The sequence below is a fragment of the Ambystoma mexicanum genome, chromosome 13, assembly GCF_040938575.1.
Source record: "Ambystoma mexicanum isolate Mex_15411 chromosome 13, UKY_AmexF1_1, whole genome shotgun sequence".
Lineage (NCBI taxonomy): Eukaryota > Metazoa > Chordata > Amphibia > Caudata > Ambystomatidae > Ambystoma > Ambystoma mexicanum.
Window position 1 is genome coordinate 718,737,282 of NC_090938.1, and position 22,988 is coordinate 718,760,269.

The following is a 22,988-nucleotide window of genomic DNA, read 5'->3' on the forward strand; positions in this document are numbered from 1 at the left end:
CTTTGTCTCTTCCTCGTCTCAGTAGTTGATGGAGGATTCCTTATGTTGTTGAGAAAGCTGGTATGGATTCTCTCAGTAGTAATCATTACTGCTCCCTGCCTCTTCCTCATCTCAGTAATTAATGTATTACTCTGGTTTTCATGTCGAGAATATTAATACTGGATTCAGTACATGGATGAGGATGAGTGGTGCAGTAAGCCATTAAGGCTTAAGGAATGGAGGGAACATCCCTAAAGAGGAATGGGGGATTCATGTTTTTCCCTGAAGATGTCAGTAGCTTCTTCACATACTTCACTTTGCTTACGGATAGCTACTTTGAAGCAGCGCACACGTTCAGGCAACCCGGTACCCCTTTCCACTTCCCTTGGCTTACCGGTTGCTTCAAATATCTTTAGCTGCTCTCGGCTTCTGTTCGCTTTGCACTGTGGGCTCGACGGACGACTAGTCATCCTCTACGCATCTGCTGTGCCGGTCTTTGGTTTCTGCAGCCTTTCCCTCTCAAGCAGCGCGTCCTCTGCACTCCGGTATCTTATCCTGCTGGGCAGATTAGTTTCGGTAGCATTCCTGCAGCGTCTCTCTCCCAATGCTCCGGCCGGTGCTCATGCAGGTTACCGCGCAGCTCCGCGACTGCAGCTCTTTCTCATGCTATTGGCTGTGTGTGTTTTAAGCTTCCCAGTCTGATTAAGGAGTTTCCAAAGACTAGACCCGGCATTAGTGATCTTTACTGTTTTTTGTCTCTTCCTCGTCTCAGTAGTTGATGGTGGATTCCTTGAGTTGTTGAGGAAGCCGGTATGGGATTATCTCAGGAGTAATCATTACTGCTCCCTGCCTCTTCATCATATTAGTAATTAATGTATTACTCTGATTGTCATGTCAGGGAATATTAATACTGGATTCAGTACGTGGATGAGGATTAGTGGTGTACTAAGCCATTACGGCTTAAGGAATGGAGGGAACATCCCTAAAGGGGAATGGGGGATACATGTTTTTCCCTGAAGATGTCATGTCTCTCCCCAGATGGTCGCCTCTCTCCAGGTGTCCTCCCTCATATAGGCGCCCCCAGGGTCAGGATCAGGTAGCAGCTGCCATCCCCTGGCCACATAGGGAGAGGCTCCTCAGGGAGAGAAGTGATGATACTATCAGATTCATCACAGGTGACACAACACATCCAGTACAGTACAGAGGGTGACTGTTCAATAGCATTCTTTTCATGTTAAATGTTACTTGCAATACATACAGTTCCTTCTTTATAACAGTCTTTGAACGTTGACAAACATTTCCAATACATTATCAAAGAGATAGGAAACAATGGCAAACCATTTAAATTTAACGTCATCTTTTAAATGCACTTCAAATTTCAGTTCTCCTGGCCAGAATATGTCATGATTTTCAGTTAAAGCCAATAACGGAAACTCACATCAAGTCCAAGTCTTTTCTTCAGGCCCATGAAACTATTATTTTTGATACACATTCGAGTTCTATTGAGCATTAAACCTTTGGCAACTTCTTCCCAGCCAATTGGATCTTCGACAGTCAGAATAGGACCTGGTTTCACCATGTTGGTGCATTAGATTTGCGGGGGCTCTCTCAGCCGCAATGTCATGTATTTTCTGATTACAATCCACAAATCTCTCTTCATTTGGGGAATGCTGACCACATAACAACTTGATTCTCTAAGAACTTGCAATTTCCAGATGTCTCAAAGGACCACCCGTCCTATCTTCAGCTCACCCAGATCCCCAGCATTATCCGATGCATTGAATCTTACCTGTTGAAGCAACACCTTCCTGTCTCAATGCTGCAGTGTCATTTGGACCATTTCCATGCATTCCTCCTGGGCCGCAGCATCACTTAGACTCCTGAATCTTCATTTAATGCCATAGGCCATGACTGGTGCTTGAAATCATCACAGGTTGATCTGAGCTGGACGTGCAGGTAATCTTCCACTGCTCTGTAAGCGATGCCCTTCTAGATCCTTTGACCTGCAGTTGTGATGATAAATATTAGACTTGTTAATACTGTTTGTGTGATACTGTGTAAATCTTCGATGACATGCACTTCTCCTAATCTTGCATCTATATTGGGCAATTATGATCCTGTGATTAAGCCACTTACTTTCTCTCATCCCCAATCTTTCCTCATTCATTGTTCCACTGTAGACGGAGGCTACTAAATTGACCCTGTCCCAGATTCAACCTTCAAGGCTTCTCTGCACTCTGCCTTCCAGCATCAGGATGTCCTTCTGCTGCACCAGTTGTATTGCTGCTGCTGTAGAACAATTAGGAGAATAAGATGTCATTTGAAAGTGTAAGATTGGCAAGAAGAACGGCACAGAGACAAGGGTCTTATTTAGGATTGTCCATCTCTCTAGACGTGTTCCTTTGTTCAAGTTCTGTACAATGGTGTCTGGGGGCCTGATTCTGAGCTTGTGATAAAAAGTGTGTGGAAATACGACATTCTCCCCTCCAGTTTCCAGCACCATCATTCTGAGATGGGTGTAAATATTGGATGGGAGATGTCGTGCTTTCAAGCAGCAAAAGCTGCCAAAATCACACATTGTGGGGGAAACATGTGCTCCATTTTGTTAGGCAGAGGGGACAGGGTGGCCTTTCCTGAAACTAGCAGTGTTAAAGGGCTGCATGTTAGCTCATTATGTATGCATGCATGCATATGTGCAAGGAGTGTTATGTAATGTATGTGTGAATGGGTGAGTGTGTGTTATGTTAAAGGATATTTATACTGTGCACTATCACCATCAGAGTGGTCCCCTGGTGCTCTGGAGGATCTGAAAGTTAAGATGGTAGGATCAGTTAGTATAGTGGAGCGGGATAAAGGTAGAGCGAGATTTGTGATGTTGGCAGCTTTAGTTTGGTTAGCACCGTTCGCTGAGCATGGGTGCGGTTTACGGATTTGTAGGCTCCCATGTACTGTTGTGCGAGACTATGGGCCTCATCACGAGTCTGGCGGTAACCCTTAAATGCGGCAGTAGCGCTATTACCGCCGCTTTTAAGGGTCCATCAGATCATGGCCTTGGCGGATTTCCCCCCAGTTCTTGGATGTCTCAATACGTGCAGGTTGGACCTGTGCTTACCAATATAACGCCTCTGGCATCTCGAGATTCTTGGGTTGCCCCCTGCTTTGGTGTACCTCCCTCCCATATACAACCTTCACCCTCCCGGCTGCTGGCGAATATCCTGAGAATATAAGGGGCTGCCCCTGGTTCTAAAAGGATTTGCCCGGTCAGCCCCCTTTCAAGGCAGCGGATCATGCAGGTTTAATAGCAGGACATGGATCTGATACTTACTGGATGAATGCTCACAAAAGGGTTAAAGAGAGAAGCCTTCTTTGCAGTAATGCCCAGTGTAGGGCAACAGGGGCCTTCATCTTCAATGGACAAATGCACCTTCTGACAAATGTTACCTGGGGACACACTTTACAAATGTAGGCTGGACCCGGAACTTGCATGCAGCAGGAGAACCTCAAGGGGGTTGTGGGGAGGCGGTGGAGCATGGACCTGGTGCTGAATGAAGAAATGGGCCCCAAATGGGTCAAAGATAAGGCCCAGAAGCCAGGTCCCCATCATTCTCTCTCACCTATAGCAGAGCATCTGTGCTTACATCGCCATCAATATATGTAAAAAGAAAAACATAGCTATGAGCCATTCAAGAAGAAAAAAACAGCAGCATAAGCTGTAAATAAATAATATATCCAGCTGAGGCAAGCGAAAACGTACTCCTACCACATAGAGACCGTGAACAGTTATCCGGCCTGACACAATACCTGGGGCAAAATGAGACTATGCTAATGCCAGTCAAGCGGCAGCAGTGCCACCCGACTTGGCGCATGTGAAATGGTTCCAGCCAACAGAAGACAGCTTCATTGCACCAGCAGTGTGTGCCATTTTTCAAATAAAATGGACACACACATGTAGCATGCCCACAATCGCCCGACAATCACCCACATGCTGTTTGTAGCCGCCACACGGCCGCAGACATCATTCTGCCCTTTGGGGCCAACACCTGCCCTCTGAGCAGGTGGAAGGGGTGAGCGGGTATTGGTCTCATCTGGTGGTGCCCAGCCTCTGCGCAGAGACACACCAAGTCCAGGCTAGCTGGAATTGGATGCGGAGGGCACCCTGGGCATCAAATTAAGATTAATTTCCCGCCACGGGGGCGCTGCGCTCAGTAAGTTTTTGTCTTCGTCTCAGCCAGCGCCAGGCCCTGGTGCTGGGTTCTGATAAAAAGGCGTAATCGTGCATCGCTCTCGGTTAAGCTAATGGTTGCTAAGCAACCCTTGCAAGGCTTGACTCGGGGAGACACATTGGCGCCTGTGCTCGCCCGCCGCCCACGCAGGCATGGAGCTTGCGATTTGCTTTAATCCTGTTGAAAACAAACTCACCCAAATGGTCAGGCACTTTTGTCTCAGGACACACAAATCTTATGCCTCAGTGTTTATGCTCATTTATTAAGTCAGCCAGGGAGTCTACAACTACTGCAAAAAGCAGGGGAGAGAGGGCAACCCAGACTTGCTAATTGGAATGCTGCTGATAATGTCCCATTTGTGCATACCCCACCTATCGGATTTGAGTAAAGCACTCTAGCATCAAAAAGTCACTGGCACATCCCCCACAGCCGGCCCGGACGTCAGACGAACAACCAACACGAGCTTAAGAACGTCCAGGGCAGACAGAGTCTGCAGACACAGTGGCGCCCACCGCCGAGCTTGCACGGTGTGCTTTTTAACTAGCAGGCTGCTGCTTTCAACAGGGGTCTGTCCCCTGTTGAAAACAACAAACTGTTTCTTAGAAAAATACCGGCCAAACCCATGCTCCTGTACAGAGGTCGCAGGAGGTTGGCAGAGGTCGCAACTGTGACCACAGAGGTCGCACTTAGGACCTCTGGGGACCCCCAAATGACGTCCCTGCTTGCTCCGTTGCAGGAAATAGGGGTTGCTCCATAAGGAAACAGATACCCATAAGGAAAGATGGACCTTTTCCTTCTTAATCTTCCACATAAAAGCGCTCAAAAGCGCCCTCCTGTGGAGACTAAAGCTCAGTGCAGCTATTTCAGTTTAAGTGTATAAAACCTAAAATGTAACTCTAAAACTAAGGATAACGCAAAATCTGTGTATTGTGTGTTAACTGTTATCTTTTCAATAAAGAGAGTGCACTTGAAAAAATACGTTTTTGATGACCATTTCATTTGTAGAACTTCCATAGAGCCATTTAACTCTCTCATTCCAGAATTGAGAAAAAACACAAACACAGGCTTCGGTTATGCACATTTTTATCTGGAGTGTCACATTTTCAGACTCAATGATTTCAAGCAAAAGGTCATAAAAATGTCCTATTCTACATCGAAATCCCTTCTCAAAGAGCTTCAACAATCGGTGTCTGTTTGCTACGTTTGGGGCTGGCGAGCAACATATAGTAGCCGTGCATTGACATTAATGGCGTTGAAGGAGTGTTTGGTTTTAGCCATACAGCGAATTAAACCAGGCATGCCAGACGGGCAGCTCCGTGCTGTGGGTGCCTGGTATGTATGGTTAAAGGGATAGTTCGCTCAAAAATGTTATTGTCCCAAGTGATCAGGCATGTATTTTTAAGCATACTGTAATCAATCGTAAAAAAAATCCTACCTTAGTTTTCTGCACTTTTCCACATGCGAAATCAATGGGTTGGGCGCTGCCATCTTGTGCTGATCTTATCTGTTGATGCATTGCCCTACGATTAAGTGCCCTGTCGGCAAGAATACAGATCGCCCGCCCCTCAAACTGACATCACTGGACGCCTACGCCCCTTTGTAACAACACCAATGCACGTCTTGTGTCAATGTCTGCTGTGAGCAAGCTATTGACGTGTCTCCATGGAAATGCCAGATATGCAAAGAGTACAGAATGATCCACAACAACCTAGTTAGGCATGTAACTCTGTTTATTGTATTTATTTGTTTATTGTGCATTTGTAAGGCGCTTATACATCAAGTAAATTGAGTTTCAAAGCGCCCACAGGGAGGGAACATGGGAATAAAAAGCAAATATAACAACGAAAGATAGAGGCATATCTACTAAGCCTTGTGAGCATTCAGAATGTGCAAGTGCAGAGAGAGAAGGGACGAGGGAGTGAGGGGTGAGTGCTAGGGCTGTACCAAAGAGGGAAGTGCTAGGGAGTGAGTAGCTGTTAAGTGACTAGGTGAGAGTGGTCCGCTGCCAATAAATAAGTGCAGGCCTGTGGTGGCATAGGACACACCTGGTCACCAATCTCAGCAACTGAGGGGTTTAGCAGAGGAGGCAGGAGCGGAAGGAGTAGGTGAAAAGGAAGTTCTTGAGGAGCTTCTTCAGAGAGTTGGTGCCGGAGGAACATAACGATCTGGATGGAGAGTATTTAGTGAGAGCCAGTTGTAGATAGTGTGGTCCCTGGTCCCTGGCCCCAGACAGCCTTATGGATTATGCAGGTGGATTTGAATGTGATCCTTGCAGCAACCAGAAGCCAGTGGAGAGATTTTAGGGCTGGAGAAATGCGGTCCCAGGGCTTGAGGCCAGGGATAAGTCTTGCAGCTGTGGAAAAGAAGAGGGCAGAATAAGGAAAAGGCTATTGCAGTAGTCTAGCCTAGAGAGAACCAGAGCTTTAGAGACATTGAGCTTCTGGAGGGAAAGTGAGGAAACACTTTCTGTGAACCTCACTGTGGACACACACATCAGGTGGTCCGGATGAAGTATAATGTAATCCCGTGTGGTTTCAGACATGGGGGAGGAGCGTTAATTGCTTTTAACATTATAGTTTACCAGAAATTCTGCTATAAGTAGTGTACAATGTTAAAAGCAGTTACCTAGGCTCACCCTGCACCCAGGTAAGGTTTGGACCTGGCGGAAGCACTTTCAGTCTCAGTCTAAAGTTGTATCCATGCTCATCTCCATCTTCTTTAAAACACCCACTTTCCTTGAGTCAGTAAAACAATTACACCCTACTTATGTATGATAAAATCTTACCTTGTTTTCAGGGATGAGGACGTGTACCATACAGCAGCCGAGACTCTGACTGCCACCACCATGAACCTCTGATGAAGTCTCTCACTGCAAACCTAAAGGGGTGGGGGGAGGCAATAAGTCCATGAAATTGCAACCCGGGCCATTGGCATGATACCTCCTATGCACAACAGGAAATTTAACTGCTGCGGGGAGGGTGTATTTGTCTCTAGAGCTTTGTAGGAGGTGACACATTGCCCCACTAGGACAAACAAAAGAAAATAGCCTAATACATGGATGCTGCACAGCCTCCCTTGAAAACAATATTACTTCATATGCTGGACATGGGCAAGAGAGGTAAATAACACCAATAAAGAAAATGGGATTGTACATAAGTAGCAAACATGTTGTAGGAAAAATGCAGCTACATAATGAGGTTCGGATAGAGTGAAGTGATGCACGTTTTAGTGGATTCAAGATTACAATAAAAACTAATTTACCTAGAAATCTAGTTGCCATTTTATTGAGTGTTTTACAGCAGATAGATATCGCTAGATTTAGCAGTGGCTCTTGACTTGGGATCATTTGAGTGCATAAAGAGTGTGCAGATCCTTATTTGAGATCATTGGCATGGTGTGGGCAAAGATGCTTTGGTTTACGTGACCTGGACATTGATACAGATGGAAACAAACTACTTGTATTGGGGTCACATATTATATTGAAGACCAACCATGAGCTGTTGAGTAAAGTGTTGAATGCTGTTGAGGTTGAAGTTTGACTTTAAGCATACCTTACATTGCATATGTCAAAGGTATGCGAGTTTCAAGTTGATATTGTGCATGTGCCAGCCAACACATTCCGTGCAATAATCGCTTCTACCATTCGACATTCTGCTCACCCAGAACTCATGCACATACTCAGAGAGAGGCATGTGTATTCTGTGTGCACCAGGGGTGGACTGGAAACAAAAGAGGCCCTGGAAATAGTTTTCAAAGTGGCCCAATATTACACATTTTAAGCAAACCCAACCCTTTTCCTATGAGAAAATGTAGAAATGCCACAAAAAGGGGCCCTGAGTACAGAGGCCTACCGGGAAATCTCCAGAGTTCCTTATAGGCCAATCCACCCCTGGTGTGCACAGTGGGGTGGAGGTGGGCCACAGGCTTTATGGCATGTTTTATTAAGGTTTGGATTTCCTCATACACACACAGCAGCCATGCCCGGCATTGCTGCAGGTCATCCATGATGTGAGGCAGGCTGCTTTCAGCCATGGAGTCATGGGTTAAGCTGGGAATGATAGCACACAATTGGGTAAAGTGCACGTCATTGTCCCAGACAATCTGCACATTGATGGAGTGTTGTATGCATCGGTTTCAGAAGAACTGCTCTCTTTCCCTGGGCGGTACAAGGGCCACATGTCCTCAGTTCACAGCCCCAACTACTTTGGGGAAGTCCACTATTGTAGAACTGGCCGGACTATAATGTGCTTTAGGGCCACTGAGTTACTGTTGAAGGACATGTGGTGACGATTATTAACATAAAGGCAGTCTCAGCCCAGGCATTTGCACCAGCTCTGTCACACGTGTGTCACAGTTCCAATTAATGTGAGGTAAAAGGGTCCACTCCTGTTTGATTCTACTTTGGTTAGCTGACATTGTGTTAGTAAATTTAGTAAAGAATAAACAGTGGCGTGTCAAGATAAAACAAACTAAACAAAAGCATCAATACAACCAAAGGCACACAGTGAGGTAACTGACATACATCCAGGCAATTAGGTCAAGGGGAAGTTGAACCACTAGAACAACAAAATATTGTCCAGGTACAATCAGATCCAACAAGCACTCAGGGTTGGAAGGAACTATGTCATCCCAGATAACAACAGTGTCTGGACATGGAAACGGTAGCTTTGTACGAGAGTATGCGAAGAGTACAAAATGATCCACAACAACAAACATAAATTGGACTGTCACAGAGCAACCACACTGAGAGTACAAAAGGTCTTGCAGAAGCAGAAAAGCAAAGTTGTAATGACACTGACCAGGTGGAACTCGAGTGCTGATCAGAGACATTTGGTAGCACAAATAGCTAGGGAGGAATGCCATGTCAATAGTACGAGAAAGGAGAAGCCCAGCAAGGTTCAAAGGATAGGAACTCTAAACTGGATCTTCTCTGCTGTTGTTTTGTTCAAAAGGGAAGTGTGCAGTATGCGTTATACTGTTGTCCTGCTTCAGGATGACGGAACATATGAAGTGGAGTGTCAGGACATTCTTCATTCATATATCCACCCAAGCACAGACCCAAAATGTAATTGCTATGGAGCACAGTGCAGCAAGAGGCCCAAGGCAGCTCTGCTATCTCCAAGAAGACAGCCTGACTCTATATCCTTACAAAAGGAAGCAGTGTTGTTAACCATTCATGTTTATCTCCTCAGCCTTCAACTTTACTACAATCTGGCTCTCTAATAGTCACCTAGTGGGACCCCGAGCTATGCCTTGGCATGGGCCAGATGTATATTAAACACTGCTTCAGGCCTTACCTTGGGTGTGGGGATGGAACAGTGTGATGCCTCATGCCCTCGGCATATCCAGTCACAGTGGTGTAAGATAATGTACAGAGGACATATTCACACACACACAATCACCACCCAACCGAAGTTGGTATTCATTTATCGACCTTGGTCGGAAGGATGAAAGGCTGAGTTGGACTTGCCGGGATTCTAACCTGCAGATCACACTCAGTTTGCACTGCAGCAGCACGCGCTCATCAGAAGAAGGACACATGATATGGAATGCGAGGAGCCTGTGTGTGAATGGCCCCACACTGCTAGATTGCACAGCGAATGAACAACTCTCTCAGTGGACAAAGTCACAAACTGCAGAGGAAAATACCTTACCACCTGCTGCCTGCACAAGGAACCAATATAATGTTTCTACGAGATAATGTGACTGTGCAAAAAGCATTCCATTAGTGCACAGGGAGAGAAAACACACCTTCAGATAATCACAATCTTAGGTTGGCGCTGAAAGCAGCATAAATCAATAACATGAATGGGTCGGCCATTGCTACTCTTTTATGGCAGGAATAAAACTTGAAGGAAGAGAAAAACGCAAAGAAAACGAGAGATTCAAGAAGCAAGTTGCACATCTAAGTAGCGACAGGAGGGAAACTCAGTCGCTGGTTCAATCAGAGGCGTCACTAGGAGAGTCTGGGGGGGTCTATAGCCTCCGGATAGAAAGCTGAGGGGCTACACCCAAAATGCCAGATAGCCCTGAGTCCCGACAGTCCCGACATTAGCAGCCGTAGCCCCGGATCTTTTCCAGACCTAGCAACCCCCCTGTGTTCAATGGGGGGGCAGGATTCAGAGGTGCAGGGAGAGGAAGTGATAACGTGACACAGTGGTTGCGGGGGTGGGGCTCTAATGAGCGATGGACGTGTAGCACCAACCAGTAATAAAACACAAATAAACTAAAAATTCAAGGTTATGAATTCCCTACTCCACTGCCATGAGTTCATAGTAGAATACAGCAGTCAGAAAGGGAAATGGTTAGTAATGGCTGCCAATGGAAGACATGCACATGCTACATGGGGTGCTGGTCATTCTTTTTGACAGTGCAGTTAAGCATTGAGAAGTGGGCAGGGGTCAGTGGTTACATGGAGCCTGGACTTTGAGGGCTGTTTTCTGACACACCACCGGTTGGTACTAGTCCTGTGATTTCCCTGCGCCGCAGGGGCGAGAGGAGAAAAGAGAAAAGATAGGAAAAAGATAAAAGAGCGAGGGAGAGGCAGAGAGGGAGCTCTAGGCTAGCTATGAAGGGGAACCCCTTACCCACATAACTGAATGGAGCAGTGGCGTAGTATCAACACAATGACACTGCAGACCAGGTGAGGCTCGGTCTCACTCCCAACCACCAGATTCCGAATCCAGTCTAGGCAGGGCAGTGGCACTGTCTGGCACCAATAAGTCTGAGTGGCAAAGGCCAATGGAACCAACCCACACCCGCAGCACAGAACTCCAAATAATTCGGGCCGTGAAATGGTTCAGGCTGCTGGGCACGCTAACTATCTGACTTCACGTGCGTCTGGAATATTCTAGCAGTAGCAGCCTGGGCCCGGGCAAACTCCACCTCCTCCAGTCCCAGGCTCGCTAACTGCAAACAGCCAGCCCAATACCTCGCAGCCTTCAAGCCATTGCATTTGCAAAGTCAGCGCACTGCAATGACTGCACACGTGCAATTTGCAAATTGTCGGTTCCACTGAGTCACCCTTTAATGTTGCCACGCAAAATAAAGCATGTGCTTTGCATTTTTACGGTTTCAAGCTGATGCAAAGGCAAGGTTTTCATAGTACAGTCCTGACCTGAAGCCAATACCTGCAGCTTGCAAACTACAGCTCTGGGCGTCATAATGTGCCCTTGAGCTGTTCTTGACATTTCAAATATACCAAGTGTTTGTTTCATGCTGCGTTTGTACCTGCACAGTGAAGTTAAGGTTCGGAAAGGTGGAGCTGTGTTTCACATTCGCAGTATGAAGAACTCACCTACTGCGTCCCGTGTCACCCTCAGCCAAGTGAAGTGCAGGCTTCTAGGTCAGCCGTACCGGGGGTTAGCGCGGCGCTCTTCCTGCTTCCAAGGTGGACAAGACGAGTAGACACTCCCAGTGCCACACACACACAGCCCGTGCCAGAGAGAGAGACATACTGCGTCTTCTCTCCGGCCCGACCCCAGACAAGGCTCAGCCCTGAACGTATTCTCCTGGTGGGGGACCGGGCTCGGAGCCCCCACGTACTCGTCGCCCGTGACAAGGAGTCATTATCAAGTAAATTAAGGCACCAACCTTGATTGGCATGCCCAAAAACTGGCATGGTCATTCTATAAGAACACAACCAAAAGGAAAAAAGAAGCCTTTATTGCATGCCAATGGCAAGGCTTATTAGACGCAGTTGAGAACAAGGATAAGATGTTTTTGGAAGAGAATAACACTAGCAAAATCTGATGACAGGAATATAATTCAGGGCAACATCCCAGAAAAGGATTGGTTAGATCACTTCACCAACCTTTATACAATGCCCAATGGTCACCCGGGATGATAATCATTGCCAAGGAACGCCCCCTTGGAATCCATCGATGCTGAAATGTACAATGGCAGAAGTCAATGAGGCCTCGGAACAACAGAGATGGGGGAAGCTCCTGGCCCCGGTTTTCTACCGCCTTTTGAATGCCATCCTAGAATCATGAGAGGTTCATGAACAAGGGTGATCATTGTACCATTATATAAAAAGAGAGGCCGGGAGGACCCTGCCACATTTAGGCCTATCTGCCTGCTGGATGCAGTAGGAAAGGTCTATTCAAAAGTGCTGCTTTCCCACCTTGAAGGATGGGTGCAAGATAAGATTATTACTCACCTCCAGGCTGGTTTTCATCCAGGAACCAGCACAGTGGCCAATCTTTTAGACTACTAATATATCTTTCAAAAGTATGTCACTCTCAGAATAATGAGTCTCTGTGTAACATTTACCGATCTGAACAGTGCATTCGACGGGCACCTAGGGCAAAACCTTGGGAGGCACTGCATGCCCTGATCCAATTGTTGTATGCGATCCAGGGTCTCTATAACTGTAACACAGCAAGAATCCATTGGAGTCTTGGCAGGAACGTGACAGCACCAATAGATATCAGTGCGGGGGTAAGACAGGGCTGTGCACTTTTTCTAGCTTTAGGAGCAATTGCAGGTGATCAGGCCAAGTGGAAAAATATCTATCTCTCGAAAGAACTAGCAATGCCATATTGACATGTAGTTGCATCCATGGCAACCAAGCACTTTCACCTGTCCTTCCATTATCATCATCATCAACTTTATTTCGATCAACCATAAAATTACATGTGAATAAAATAACAGTATAGAATAGGACGATAAATTTGATAAAAAGGAATAAATTGACTTCAGTACAGCTGTCCTTACGCAATTAACATATCAAATAAAATGCAGTACAATTCATCTAAAAGCAAAGATAAAAGTGTGCAGCAAAATACATGAGCTTAATATGATTGAGTCAATGATTCTAACAATAGATAACATTTAAGAGAGTCAACAGCTCGCAGCCCCACTTTCATAACCACCATTAATGTATCAATAAAATACAGTACATTAGATCTAAGAGCAGAGATAAAAGTGTGCAGCAGAATTTGTGAACTTGGTATGATTGAGTCACTAATTATGACAGAGTATAAAACTAATTGAGGAGAGTCAACAGCTCGCAGCCCCACTTTCATGACTACTATAATCTCAAATAATACCCAACAATTAGGCATGAGACTTGGCTGTGAGCATCCATGCTCTGTGAATATAATGTGCAGTTGCTCTAACAACATGGATATCGAGACACTGACCCAAATATCTAAGACCACTAACTGCTTGCAGAATCCCTGCAGTTCTCCAAAGTGGGGTCAAATACATGTTTCTCAGAGCAGCAGACCCGTTGCAGAATAACAGAAAGTGCATAACTGTCTCTGTGCCCTCCTTGCAAAGTGGACAAACACTTGAATTGCCGGTTGACCACTTTTGTGTTACTGCGGCTACTGGAAGAATTCCCAATTGAAAACGCAAGTACAAAACCTTTTCAAAAGCTGGGTCTATCAAGTTCAAGTACATTTTATGTCCCGCTGTGTGCCTCTATTCCAGATAACCAGGACCCAGTCTTAAGGCAGCAGCATCCACCAGCAAGATTTCATTGCCACTTGATCCTTTCTCTTAGTATCACACTCGTGGAGGGCCTTATATTTGAAGGGATTAGCCATAACTCCAGCAGCTCAAGATCCTGAAGAGACGACTTAACATGAGAAGCCCACTGTACATGTTTACCACCCGCCATAGCTAAGAGGTGAAGTGCTGCATTCCGGTAACTCTCGAGGCCACGCTGCCTCCATAATCGTGCCCAGAATAGGGCTGGTCTAGCACGTATCAAGGAAGCGACCAGGGCACATCCCAGTTCCACGAACACCAAAGCTAATGGAGCATAAGCAGGTAGCAATAACAATTTCTCCACAACATTTACAGCACCCCCACAATTTGGAGCCGTTCAGAGCAGCAGGGATGGCCCGTTTATGGAATAGGTCCAACGCAGGAGAAATTGCACCTCTACCGTGTTTGGCGTGGAATGCCAAGATTGCTCCAACAACTTTCTCTAAGGTGGTGGACGATTTAATAACCTCGGCTGCCCAGCCACCCTGTTCCTCAAATCTCAGCCCTAAATAATCATAACGTTCCACCTGCTCAAGCACAGAGCCATCTACTTCCACCTTTAAAAGCCTACGTTTTACACATTTGGGTCGCAAGACCATAACTTTAGATTATTCAATGTTCAATGTAAGGTCTAACTAATTACATTTCTTCACAAAGACAGAATGTTTTTTTCAGCCCTTGAGGGGTTGTTGCTATAAGGACTGCATTGTCGTTGTAACACAGTACTGGGTATTTATCAGCATCCTTTTGGGGTGATCTTGACCCTCTTTCAGTAGTATGTCAATCACTTCTTGTACATAGAGATTGAAAAGGAAGGGGGCCAATGTGCAACCTTGTCTGACCCCTCTTTCAACAGTGAAAGGCTGAGTCAGTTCACCACCTACCCCAAAGCATACACTAGCCATGTTTGAGGAATAAAGCTGACGAATTATGCTACTCAAGCACCAGGGGCTTTGCGTTTATGATATTTGCCATAGAGTGTCTCCTCAGACTGAGTCAAATGCAGTTTTTAAGTCGACAAAAGCGACATACAGGCACATCTTCTTTAAAGCAGTATGTATTTTTGTAATTAAAGAAAGAACATGAAACACTGATCAATTGTTCCTGTTTTCTCTGAAGGCCGCCTGAATATCGTGAATTATGCTGCCCCTGTCCGCCCAGTCTTTGACCAATCCAAACCTGTAATAACGATATAGTCAATGAGGGAGTTCCCATCTGCCCCCCTGAAGGTACATTTAGCTGGTTGGTCTTTGCTAAACCGCCCATTGCAGGTCCTCATGTTTAGATTGGCAAGCAAACAGCAGGAGGCCAAAGCTACTTTGTGGCATCTTTTGGGGCTAGTGGCTACCAATACTGAATATCCCAGGCATGATCCTGGTCATCCCAAATGTTCAACACCACTGGTTCAAAGAGGAGATTAAAATCCCCAGCAGCAGGAATGCTGCTCCTAGAGAGCCCTGATGATGGTCTATTGCTAATGGGCATCTCCAGAGAGTTCAATGTGGATAGACCGACGGATGAAGAGGGTCTGTTGTACAGGTTATAAAGGCTTCCAAACTGTTCTTAAATAACAGGACTTGCAAGTCCGCACAATCCGAGGAACAAGATTCAACCCTCCATCCCAAAGTGATGTCAGTCCACACCAACAGACCGCAGCTAGGGTGACCCTTGTGGCCCTTCATTGCTGGGATGGCAAATGCCTGGTATCCCTGGAGATGTAGCGGTTCTACTGCCCAGGTTTCCTGTAGCATTATAATGTGGAAGTTCCTCACAAACTTACAACAATCGGGATTGTCCAGCTGCCGTTTAAGTCCTGCTATATTCCAGGATTGCAGCTTAATTTAATATGGGGCCCCCTATATTAGACTAGCTATACAAAAGTGAGAAACAGATTACCCCTCTCTATGTCATTACAGATCAAGGCTTGGTGATAGTCTGTACTATACCAGAAATTAGTACATATATATCATTTGGTTAGCACATAATCTTATTTAACTTGTACTACCCCAATGCTAGCACCACATTTCTCTGTATTATAGAACCATTTATCTCATAAACACTCAGAAATTCATTAATCAATAAAAAAGTTTATTCAATGTAAAAAAAAAATGTATACACATATGCAATAAAACCAATACATCGTATTCTCAGCACATTCCTAAAAAACAGTATCATCTGTAAAGGGGTTAGTTGAGTAAATGGAACAAGCTACAGTCAACTTTGTTTAGCATAAGACTTCAATTTTTCATAAGTCTTTTGTCAATTGTCGACATGTTTCGGTCCTAAGGGAATATTGGACACTATCTCTAGTGTCTTTTTTTCTTTTTTTTTCTTTCAATTATCGGAGGCGTGGGCGGACCCACGCAGGCGCTTCCCCATCCTAAAGGATGATGTGCACCAGACCCACCAATCATTACTTAGCTTACATAAACTCACAACTCCTCCCACCGCCCCGTTTGCCTCACAAAATCCAACATCACACTATTCCTCCTCCTGCCTCTCTCCCCTTCACCTCCCAGCAAAGTCTTCCCACTCAGCTGAGCCACACCTAGCGCAGTCAACCGAACCCTCATCAATTCTCTCTCTTCAACATGTCTCTCATAACATGCATCATAACGAAATATCTAGACCTAATTCATTATTGTCAACTCAGTCACGTCCTCAATAGACATATTGTAGAATAAAGGGCCTTTTTACATAATCAAATTCTATATTCTTATTGGATTTTAAAATCCAATAAGAATATAGAATTTGATTATTTCGTTATGATGCATAGAGCAATAGTTCTCCATCTTCTATGCTTTTTCTTTAGGTTCCAAACAAAATTGGGATGCCAATGAATCATGGGTGATTCTAGATCCATTTTTGAAACTAGAAGTTCGACCGGATACAATTGAGCCGCCACTGTGCTCATGTCTGTACTGGATGTAAGTGAAGGCTTGGTGATATTTATTGTGTTGTGTCTATGATGCCATTAATTGGGAAGTATACACAATTTCTAGAGATGTGCCACATATAAACTCTGTCGATTAATGAATTTGTGATTGATATGACAGTCAGATCATGTTTTAGATTTGTAAAGTCATTATAAATAGAGCTATGTTGTTATAGAACCACTATCTTATGTAATGTGTTTGTATTATTTGTTTTTAGATATTGCCAAACCTGTTATGGGGTATATGAAAGTTTAATTACTACACCGAAGAAATTGTCTGTCCTGAAGAAGGCAGCGGAAATTAACGGTTTAACAGACACTAGAGATGGGGCCTCATCACGAGTCTGGCGGTAACCCTTAAATGCAGCGGTAGCGCTATTACCGCCGCATTTAAGGGTCCGCCAGATCATGGCCTTGGCGGATTTAGCCCCAGCTCTGAGCTCGGGGGAAATCCGTGGCAAATTTGCCGATTTTCGGCGCTATTATCGCCGGTGGGAAATCCGCCGTAGGTAAGAGCGTGAATTTTCCCCATTGGGCCCAATGGGGAATGAGGAATTCCCGAATGGGCCCAATGGGGAATGGGCACTAACCGTTCCGCCAAACCCGTGATCCGGCGCTAATAGCGCCGGGGGTTTGGCGGTAGGGCTAATAGCACCGGCGGTAATAGCGCCGGCGTTACCGCCCAACTCGTGATGAGGCCCATAGTGTCCAATATTCCCTTAGGGCGGAAACATGTCGACAATTGACAAAAGACTTATGAACAATTGAAGTCTTATGCTAAACATCTACAAGTTGGATGTAGCTTGTTCCATTTACTCAACTAACCCCTTTACAGATGATACTGTTTTTTAGGAATGTGCTGAGAATACGATGTATTGGTTTTATTACATGTGTGTATACATTTTTTTTTACATTGAATAAACCTTTTTTTATTGATTAATGAATTTCTGAGTGTTTATGAGATAGATGGTTCTATAATACAGAGAAATGTGGCGCTAGCATTGGGGTAGTACAAGGTAAATAAGATTGTGTGCTAACCAAATTATATATATGTACTAATTTCTGGTATAGTACAGATTATCACCAAGCCTTGATCCGTACTGACATAAAGAGGGGTAATCTGTTTCTCACTTTTGTATAGCTAGTCTAATTTTGCTCTCCCGCTTTGAGAAATTGATCCCGTGACATTTTTTTCGGGGGAGATTACCTTTGTGGAGGTAAGCCCCCTATATTAGGCCACCTCTACTTCCCAGTCAATCTACTTCTTCCAAATCTACACAAACATGGCCATATTCCTTGTTATTGGTAATAGGAGGGGAAATTCCCCGCAGGGGTGGGTACTCCCTTTGAGCCCCGAGGTAGAAAGGACTGGTTTGAATGATTAATGGATGCCTCTTGCACGGGATGTACCCTAAAAAAAGATCTCAGCAGACCTTAACAAGATGTTAGGTTTTCCGGTACGGCATACCCTACGCTCAATAACACAAAGTCCATCTACAAGGTGCCACGATACGAAGAAAACCTGTATATAATCCAGGGCCATGCCCGGGATTGAGCACCTCAACACAGTACTGGATATCATTCCTAATAACTGAAAGACATCCTTTAACATGGTGGAACCAGTAAAATGCATTTGTTAGTGATTCTTGATCTTCAAACGAGCGGGGGCCAAGCTTAGGAACATTAGTCCTCACTGTAGAAGGTCTATTAACTCGCCCACCTACGCCACTAAGGTGCATCTGTCTGACAGAGGCATGTGCTTCACCAAATAGTGGAAATACGCTAGGGCCGGTCAGAGGAGGTGCCCGGTTGTTGGGGGGGTGGAATGCCCTCCAACTGCAGTTCACCTCCCCCACGGCCGCAGATACAGAATGTACAACAGTGCTGGGTTTTGTAGAACTCATACTCGGAGTACACAACTTACTCGGTATCCTGTGTAGTTCTGGCTTGTGGACCGGTAAAAAACACCTTTGCTCCAAATACCACCTTCAGAGTACTGCTTTCCTTTGGGTACCGTAATATTAGATCCTGGGGTCAGGAAAGCCACCTTGGCCATGACAGATTTGATTTCTTCCACCAGTTTCCCCATTTCCCCCTCCCACTTGACCATTCTTGATATGATGACGTTTTAATATCAATTAACATTTGTTCTACTGACTTGACAGATGGACAAATTGTAGGACAATATTTAGGGGTCAGTTTTGGGTCACAAGTTTGGGAACAAACTTTACAATAAGATCTAGGACCACCTAACTCTGGTGGCTTCTCAACCCGATTGGGCCTTCTTTTCCGTTGGGCCAACTTCCATTGACGTGAATTCTGTGTAGGCTGCATAGGTTGGGAGGGGAGAGAGATACCATCAGCCGTTGGTGAGGACACACTGAGGGGTTGAAAAGGATTGCTGAGGAACAATGCAGATAATACAGAGGTAGGCTTAGTCATTGCAGTAACCACCGGGCCCCCATGATTCCCATTATTTAAGTCAATGCACAATGCTCCCGTGATAACAGAGTACAGGGGTCGAGACAGGTTAGAAGGTGATGTTAGGGGATTTTGGGGTTGTGTAGACTCCGACTGATCAGCCAGAGTTGTCAAAGAGTTCAAAGACTTTCCAGGGTTTGATTGATGATGTATTTCGATTATATTGGAGCTCATTGAGCCCCCTATGCAGCCCAGTGTTAGATGACTCAAACAAATGGCCTCCTGATTGGCCACTTTGAAGGGCCCCCAGATGTCTTCTTTAAAAATGTGGGGACCGAGGCAGGATTTAGCAGCGGCAGGAAGTGTTCCTTTGGCAGCATCACAAAAAGAGATGAGATCCGAAACACCAGGGACTGCACAGTTGGTCTCTGGTGGTTCGCATTGCAAATCAGCTATCAGCTGTCGTAGTAGTTGTGGAACCCTTCCCCCGTCACCATCAATATCAGATAAGAGGCCCTCAATTTCACTGATCAATTGGTTTACATCTTTTATCAGTTTGAGCATTCTAGATATTTTATGTTAGGAAGCACCAGCTAGATTTGGGTCATCCGTCTTTCTTTTGACCATTGTAAGGCCATAGGAATTAGTTAAGACATTGAAGACAACACAAGCAAAAATGTCACCCTTGCGAGCAGGGCATGCCCGACTTAGGCGGCTTCCAGAGTCCGACTCCTCCCCCCTGCTCCACACGTTAGGCTAAAGACGGGGCTGCTAGCTGTGCCACCAACATCCATACAAACGGGAGGCAGCAAATACTAGACTGCACCCCCTCTGCAAGTCAAGATCTACTATAGAAAATATAGAAACTCACTTTGGTATTGTTTTTCTCCTTGTGGTTTGTGAAATGTAGCAGCTTAGCAGGGCTTGAATGGTAGTACTTAAATCAAACAAGACTCACAGTCAGCCCCCAGCTTCAGGCCAAATCACCTTTGCTGCTTAAGTGCTTCCACAAGATCCAGGCAGTCCAGGCAAATCCAGGCGTCTCACTGCCTCGCATGATAGATGGAGCCATGTAAGGCTGAGTAAAGCTGGTTAGGGATCATTATGATCACAGATCCGGTTCACTAGCCGGCACACAGCCCCAAGAGGGATTAGAGGAGATTCTTGTGCAGGCCTCCTGCTTATGCAGAGCACCTGCGTTTGCATAAAACTGCTCGCCCTTCACGCTCGGGGTTCACTGCTGTGGGCTAGTCTCATAAGCTGTTGAGGGCTTGGCTTTGGTCAGTTTCTCCCACTTCCTGCGTTTGCAAAACACAGCTCGCCCTTCACGCTCTGGGTTCACCGCTGCGGGCTTGTCTCATAAGCTGTTGGGAGCGTGGATTGGGTCTGTTTCTCACGCTTCCTGCGTTTGCAAAACACAGCTCACCCTTCACGCTCAGGCTTCATTTATTTAGCTTGCAAGCCAGGCCTTCAGCTATTTTCAGTGCAGAAATCTGGCTCCACGCCAATAGTTCTAGATTGCCAGTGTTTGAGAATACATTTCTTAAAAAGGCCATGTGTTTACCGCAAAGCACACCAAATACAACGCTGCGTGTAGAGCTTAACCAAATGCAGATTTCAGATACAATAGCTTCCAGCCCGTTCCGTTATTGGCTCAGTCTGTGTTTCGCCACATCTAAGCAAACACAAGGAAGCAATGAAAGATCTCCTGTCACAAAGCGGCGGGATGAATCTAAGCTGGTGTAAACACGTCAAGCCCCTACTAATTTCATTGGGTAAAGAAGATTTGTGGCAACAGGTGGGAACAACTGAGTACACGACCAATATCTACTGTAAAGATACTGATCGCAATAACCTCCTCCACAGACTAAGTTCCCATCAACCGAGTCTCATCAAAAATCTACCTTTCAGCCAAATGCTACGGGTAAACATATCGTAAGTGACCCTGAGGACTACTCACAGGAAGTAGCAGAGATGGGGAATAAATTCACTGCCGAGGATATAAAACACAAGAAGTAGAAGCAGCAGCTGCCAAAACAGCGAACATACAACGTAAGGAACTACTTATACCGAAAGAAAAAAAAACACCTCCACACCACCACTGGTGTATGTATCTAAATTCACGACCCAGAGCAACAGAATTAAAAAATATCATCAAGAAAAATTGGAGAACCCTAACGTGTGACCTTAGTTTGGAACATCTTTTCAAGGAACCCTCTGTTTTTCCTTACCAGAGAAGCAGGAACTTTAGAGACCATCTTGTCTCTACCTTAACTCCCATACAAGGACTGAGCACCGCCAGAAAGGAACCTTTCCTTGCCTCCACTGCAGAAATTGCAGGTACATCAACAAAGGAAACAATCAGCCAACCCCGTACAGGAGAAATAAATTTAATTAAAAGACTATGCTACGTGCAATACCCCTAACATTATCTACTATATTAAATGCCCCTGTGGACTGTACTACATTGGGCAATCAAAGCAGTCAGCCAAGATTAGGTGGAATGAGCACAGGTTGTGTATCAGGAACCAAAACCTGAACTCCGCAGTAGCCAGACATTGGCTTGAAAAAAAAACACAACTTATCCCAAATTAGATTCCAAATTCTTGAAGTTGTGACAAGCTCTTCATCAATGCTTGATGTACCGGGTGAGGCTAAAGCATACGACCAACGTGCTAATTACCTATTGCACCTTCCGAATCAGCACGCAAGGGCCTTACACATGCGATTTAGACTAAATGTCTTCCTGACAAAAGATTGTATAGGAACTAGGTCTAAACAAATTAATTTCAACTTTAACTGTCGATTTTGTAACGAGGTCAAAGAAACCTTGAAACATCTGACTATGTCTTGCCCGACTCGGGAGCAACAAAGGGGCCGTTGCTTTGCCCCCGTGATCAACGCACACCGTACAAAGAGCATTGAAGAGTGGCGGCAAGTTCTCTTTGAAGGACTTAATAGAGCAGCATTGTTTGCTCTAATAAACTTCTTACAAGTCCTAAAAACTCGGCTGGAAGAACAAGAAACAAATTTAAATGAGACATAGCCAAGTACTGTATGAGACGAAAGGAAGGCTGCTTTGTCTGTTTTGGTCCCAAAGCAGCTAACTTATAAGGAGGGTGGGAGAGAGGAAAGGGAATGTCGTAAGGGAGTGATCTGTGTGCTGTTTTGTATTTTTTATTTTTCTTTTAAAGGTTGAATAAACCAATAAAAAAAAAAAATACTAATAAAAAAAAAGAAGTTGTGACAAGGTACAACCCACACGAGAATATGAGCAAAATACTTGATCTTAGGGAAACCTTCTGGATTGATCACCTCAGAACTCTCACACCCAATGGCATGAATGAGGAGATCAACTATTTGTGTTACATTTGCTACCACCCTTTGGTATCTATTCAGTCATCTGGAACTGAACTATATGATATAATTCACTGTGTGATTAAAACTAAAGTGGACATGACTTTTATTCTATTGTACATTCCCTTGCACGACTCCTTATTAGAATTAGAATTTTTCCATTTACTGTTATCGCACTTCTTTAGTAACCTTCAAATGTCTATAGCCTTTGTTTTTCATATACATGGTCACTTAATATGATATGATATGGCATTTATAACTCGCCTATACACAAGTGTTTCAAGGCACGACGAGGCAGGGGAGGGGGAACAATGGGAAGACAGACAACGATCTTACTAAGCCAGGTGACATTCAGATCGCGCAAGTGCATGGGAAGGGGAAAAGTGTGGGGAGGGAGGGAGAAGGGGGAAGTGCAGTACAAGGGATAGTACAATAAAACAAGATAAATAAAAATGGCCCACAGGTGGCAGTGTATGGTAAGTGCAGAACATAAGTGCTGGTAAGGGGGCTGTAAGGATACAGAAAAACAGTCCCCAAGTGCAGGGGTTGCCAGGGAGGCAGTGCAGGTGGGCAAC

General features: G+C 45.1%; 1 protein-coding gene across 1 annotated transcript in view; it reads right to left on the minus strand.

Annotated features, from left to right (window-relative positions):
• Positions 1-1,964, minus strand: part of LOC138521793 (E3 ubiquitin-protein ligase TRIM39-like) — a 241,519-nt gene extending 239,555 nt beyond the window's left edge. The window contains exon 1 of the mRNA XM_069634887.1: positions 1,769-1,964. The gene's annotated coding sequence lies outside the window, so the exon portion shown is untranslated. The remainder of the gene's footprint in view (positions 1-1,768) is intronic.
• Between the last annotated feature and the right edge of the window lie 21,024 nt (positions 1,965-22,988).